Here is a 6,000-nt window from a genome sequence, read left to right on the forward strand (position 1 = left end):
AGTGCAGTGGCGTGATAATAGCTCACTGAAACTTCCACCTCCTGGGTGCGAGCGATTCTCATGCCTCAGCCTCTTGACTAGCCGGGACTACAGGTGTGTACCACTATGCCTGGTTAATTTTTATATTTTTAGTAGAGATGGGTTTTCGCCGTGTTAGCTAGGCTGGTCTTGAACTCTGGCCTCAAGTGATCTGCCTGCCTTGGCCTCCCAAAGTGCTGGGATTGCAGATGTGAGTTGCTGTGCCCAGCCTCACTGTGTTCTTATGGTAGAAACACTATGCAATGTGTAATGTGTTGCCATGTATTTTTTTTAGATTCTCATTCACTGGTATGTTGGTAGCTTGAAATTGTCTGTGGTGGAAGTAGATACACCACAGACATTAGTAACCTTATAAACTAAGAACTACATACCACCTACCCTTAGTTATTACATGTTTTCTGGCATACCCTTGCCTGTGGGTATTTTTCGCTGTTTTACTCATCAGTACTCAGCGCAAGATTTAAGGAGGTCCCCTGCAGATTATCTGAGGTCTTGTTTTTACTCTCTGCAAGCTCTCTCCTCTCTGGTACTATGTTCTGCGGGTAGCTGCCTTGGCCTCCCCCAAACTCCTTACTTCACTCTCTTAACTCCAGAAAACCACTGAGCTTGCTTGAGATCACCTTCCTTTCTCTGCAGCTTAGAAATTCTCCAGTCAGTAAACTGGGGACAATTGTAGGCTTTACCTCATATTTTTTCTCTTTCATTGATCACTGTCCTGTGTGGTCTGGTTTCTTATGTCTGAAAATAATTTTCATACATTTTTTGGTCCAGATTTTTAGTTGTTTCAGGTGGGAGCATAAGTTTCATGCCTGTTATTCTATCTTGGCAAGAAGTATAAGTCTCTTGGAAGAGTTTTAGATAGGAAAGTGACATATCATTCTGTAGATCATGCATTTTTAAAGAATAAGATTTAACTAAAGCAGAGCTGAGTGCAGTGACTCATGCCTGTAATCCCAGCATTTTGAGAGGCTGAGGTGGGAGGATCACTTGAGCCTAGGAGTTCAGGACTAGCCTGGGCTACATGGTGAAATCGTGTCTCTACAAGAAAATATAAAAATTAGCTGGGCGTAGTGGCATAAACCTGTAGCCTCAGCTACTTCGGAGGCTGAGGTGGGAAGATCATTTGAGTCTTGGAGGTTGAAGGCTGCAGTGATCAAGCCACTACATTCCAGCCTGGGCAACAGAGTGAGATCCTGTCTCAAACAAACAAAAAAGACTTAATGTAGAGAGACTAATTAGAAGGCATTTGAGTTAGTTCAAATGAGAGAGAATGAAGGCCTAAGGTTGTTCATGGGTGATGATACTACAGAAGTGGGAACAATTTGAGAAATATTTAAGAGGAAGAAGCTAGTGTAGGATTTCTAAAAGGGTGTATTATAAATCATTTACATCTGAATCTCCTGAATAATGGTAAGTGAAGATTGTGTGCTCCAATCCAAGTTTATTTAATCTGATTTTTTTTTTCTTTTTTTGAGACAGAGTCTCGCTCCCTCTCCCAGGCTAGATAGAGTACAGTTGCATGATCTTGGCTCTCTGCAACCGCCACCTCCCAGGTTCAAGCGATTTTTTTTCTGCCTCAGCCTCCCAAGTAGCTGAGATTACAGGCATGTGCCACCACACCTGGCTATTTTTGTATTTTTAGTAGAGACAATGTTTCATCATGTTGGCCATGCTGGTCTCGAATTCCTGACCTCAGGTAATTCACCCGCCTCAGCCTCCCAGTGCTGGGATTCTAGGTGTGAGCCACTGTGCCAGGCCTGTATCTGAATTTTTAAGGATTAGGTTTAGAAATCTGTATTATGTTTCATTTTCTTATTATTTTTTTAAGAGACAGGGTCTCACTATTTTGCCCAGATTGGAGTGCAGTGGCTATTCATAGGTGCAGTCCCGCTACTGATTAGCATGGAAGTTTGGACCTGTTCTGTTTCCAACCTGGGCCGGTTCTCCCTTCCTTAGGCAACCTAGTCGTCCCCTGCTCCCCAGAGGTCACCATATTGATGCTGAACTTAATGCAGACACCTGATTGACATAAAGTACTACAACTTAGAACTCCTGGACTCAAGTAGTTCTCCTCCCTTAGCCTCCCAAGTAGCTGGGACTATAGGTGTGTGTGACTGCGCCCAGCTAGAATGTACCTAGATTTAATGCTTATGAACACTAAAATTTTATTTATTTTAATTAAGTAATTAATTTTTTAGCGACAGGGTCTTACTTGGTTGCCCAGGCTGTAGTGCATTGGTGTGATTGTAGCTTACCATAGCCTGTGGCCTCAAACTCCATGCCTCCTGCTTCCTGAGTAGCTAGGACTACAACAGGTGCATACCACCGTGCCCTGCTAATTTTTTTGTGTGTATTTTTTTTTCTCTGTAGAAACAGGGTATTGCCATGTTACCCAAGCTGGTCTTCAACTCCTGTCCTCAAAGTGATCTTTCTGCTTTGGCATCTTAAAGAGCTGAGATTACCAGTATGAGCCATTGCTCCCAGCCCGAACACTAAAGTTTTAGAAGAAACTGTTGCAGTTTTTTCAAAGTATGATCATCATTGGGAGCCCATATTCAATTAGGCACTTCAGGTCATTCCAATCATACATTCCAGTCATATATTGGAATGACCTGAAGTGCTTAATTGAAAATGAAAATATATGCATTTGTGTTGAGGCCTTTTGAATCTGAATTTATGAGGTGATTTGGATTCAAGAATTTCTTACATTTCTTAGATTTAGCTACTAAAATTCGGGAACCAGTAACCTGAAGTACTTCACAGATGTGATCTCTTCTGAACTTCACAATAGCCCTTAGAGGTAGTAAGCAGGTATTACGTCTTTCATTTTGTAGATGAAGAAATAAAGTACAGCGAGACAAAGTGACTTGCTTATGGTGAAGTGATTATCGACAATAGAGAAACACACTTCTATCTCCTTCCACCAAATCCTATACTCTTCCTACTGTCTTTCTGTTGATTGTTAAATAGGCTTATCTTTGAAAATCTATAGAAAGCATCTAAGACACTGAACATGTGGTTCTGAGCAATTTAGGGAGCCAGAAAAACGTACTCTTCTCTGATTATTGTACCAAATGAAAATTTGGTTCTGCTCTTTATAGCAAGTGACTGTGAAAGTTTAATTGTCTAGGAAAGGTGTTTCTGGGCTGGGCATGGTTGCTTATGCTTGTAATCCCAGCACTTTGGGCGGCCAAGGTGGGTGGATCACCTGAGTTCAGGAGTTCGAGACCAGCCTGTCCAACATGGCAAAACCCCATCTCTACTAAAAATACAAAAATTAGCTGGACGTGGTGACAGGCGCCTGTAATCCCATCTACCTGGGATGCTGAGGCAGGAGAATCGCTTGAATCCGCGAGGTGGAGGTTGCAGTGAGCTGAGACTGCACCACTGCACTCCAGCCTGGGCAGCAAGAGCAAAACTCCATCTCAAAAAAAAGAAAGGTGTTTTTGTCTTTGACCATTATCTTAATGCTTTTTACAACTGACATTGAATGTCTCTTTCTTTACTTTTTTCTTTTTTTAAGATTCAGTCTTGCTCTTGTCTGCTAGGTTGGAGTGCAGTGGCGTGATCTCAGCTCACTGTAACCTCCACCTCCCGGGTTCAAGTGATTTTCCTGCCTCAGTCTCCCAAGTAGCTGGGATTACAGGCACCTGCCACCATGCCTGGCTGATTTTTGTATTTTTAGTAGAGACAGGGTTTTACCATGTTGGCCAGGCTGGTCTTGAACTCGTGACCTCAGGCAATCCACCCGCCTCGGCCTCCCAGAGTGCCGAGAAACAGGCATGAGCCACTGCGCCTGGCAAATGTCTCTTATGAAATCATTTAAAATCATAGTATAGTATCGGTATGTGGTACTTTCACTTATAACTGAAGAATCAAGTAAGAAATATGACTCTGTTGTATGACCTTCCTTTTGAATTTTTTCCAAGCTCTTATAAAACTAAAAAAAAATTTGCCGTGGCTGAAAATTTAGAGATTGTGCTTAGCTTGAACTTCATTGTTTTATTTTAATAGTAAGTTGTGTGGCTTATATCCTGGTTATATCACTAAAGCTGTCAGAATCTTCTAGTGAGATTTACTGTAGTCTTTTGAAGTGATTACCTGTGTGCTGTGAATCTGAGATCATGTAATCTATTTAACACAGTAGTACCAGTGTTAAGACTGCAAGAAGTAGGAAAAGTAATTCTTTTCAGTGAAGATTGGTTCTGGGTTTGCTTTTGGAATGCTTCAATAGTCAATGAATTTTATTAGTACATGAAAACAAGCAAAGCTCTGTTTCAAGAAATAGATAAGATGGCCTTAGGAATACGACTTATATTTTTGTTTTCCATTTGGTGTACTTTTAAAAAGACAAAATGCTGTTTTTTAAACTTCTGGAAGTAAGTTACTGTAGTTAAATAATTCAAATGAAAAAAAATTACTGTGTGTTGTTATAATTCCAAGTAGTTTTTCTGTTCCAGAAAGCATATAGCAGTTTTGCAGAATGCTTCAGTTGGAAATGTATAGTGAGTGAAGTGAAGAACACAATATAGGGGCTATAAGACTTGTGGCTCGTTTAATTTCCCTGCGTCTGTTACAAGAGAGGTCATGACAATCTTTAAACTTAGAAAATATTTAGATCTTTTTTTTTTTTTTTTTTTTTTTTTTAGTTTGGTTTTTGCTTTGACAAGGTCTTGCTTTGTCACCTAGGCTGGAATACAGTGGTGCAATCACGTCTCATTGCAGCTCTGTGGATCCTCCCTAGCAGCTGAGATTACAGGCTCACACCACCACATGCCACATGTGTCTACCTTTTTCTATTTTTTGTAGAGATGAGGTCTTACTTTGTTGCCCAAGATGGTTTCAAACTCCTGGGCTCAAGCCATCCTTCGGCTTTGGCATCCCAAAGTGTTAATTTTTTTATGGTGTTACTTTTAATGTTTGAAAACAAATGAATAAAAAATTGTTGTGTTTGAGGATAGATAATAGTTTCTTAATCACTCTTTTGTTAATGAAATGTCTCACTGAGAATATCTGAATGGTCGACAACCCTAATAACAAGTTTTATCCAGAAAGCATGTGTAAGAAAGCGCATATGCATGCATTTTCATTAAAAAAGATTTTTTTTTTTTTTTTTAAGATAGAGTTTATTCTGTTGCCTAGGCTGTAGTTCAGTGGTACAAGTCACAACTCACTGCAGCCTCAATCTCCTGGGCTCAGGTGATCCTTCCACCTCACCCTTTCAAGTAGCTGGGACTACAGGCACATAAAACCACAGCTGGCTAATGTTGTTCATTTTTTTTGTAGAGAAGAGGGCTCACTGTGTTGCCCAGGCCGGCCTCGAATGCTTGGGCTCAAGGGATCTTCCTGCCTTGACATCCCACAGTGCTGGGATTACAGCATGAGCTACCATGCCCTGCAAGGTTATCTGTATTTTCCATGTAGATTTGTACGCTTTTTACTGTGTAGTGGAGCGGTACAGCATGGTGAAACATTTTAGAATGCTATTCATAGGCTGCTTTCTTTTTTATGTATGAATGAATATTCTTTTATAGCTCATTTTTTTCCACTGATAAACTAGTTAAAGTGACTTAAAATTCTGCACAGTGCTTTTGGTCATCATTGTAGGTGTGTGTGGATATATTTCTCAGACTTGTAATCTTCAACCAAGTCTGTTTTTATGAAGCTTACCTTTAAGGAATGTTTGTACAGCTACATCTCAGTTTATTTTAAATAACATTTATTTTCTGTTTACTTCCAAAATTACTTGAGAAGATATCAGATGTTTAAAGTGACACTTAAAGGGCAGTTATTATCTTTTTTTACTTCATTTTTAAGCATTATAGATTTATTCCCTAAAATATAAAAAACACAAAAAAGTACTTTTCTATTTAGACTTGTGGGAAATGACATACACACACACACACACACACAGTCTCTCTCTCTCTCTCTCTCTCTCTCTCTCTCTCTCTCTCTCTCTCT

At 40.0% G+C, this 6,000-nt stretch overlaps 1 protein-coding gene across 11 annotated transcripts in view; it reads left to right on the plus strand.

Moving 5' to 3' along the window:
- Positions 1–6,000, plus strand: part of ZZZ3 (zinc finger ZZ-type containing 3) — a 134,684-nt gene that overhangs the window by 49,222 nt on the left and 79,462 nt on the right. The gene's annotated exons all lie outside the window — the stretch shown is intronic.

Source organism: Sapajus apella, unplaced genomic scaffold, assembly GCF_009761245.1.
Source record: "Sapajus apella isolate SASKATOON/1434 unplaced genomic scaffold, GSC_monkey_1.0 scaffold36, whole genome shotgun sequence".
Lineage (NCBI taxonomy): Eukaryota > Metazoa > Chordata > Mammalia > Primates > Cebidae > Sapajus > Sapajus apella.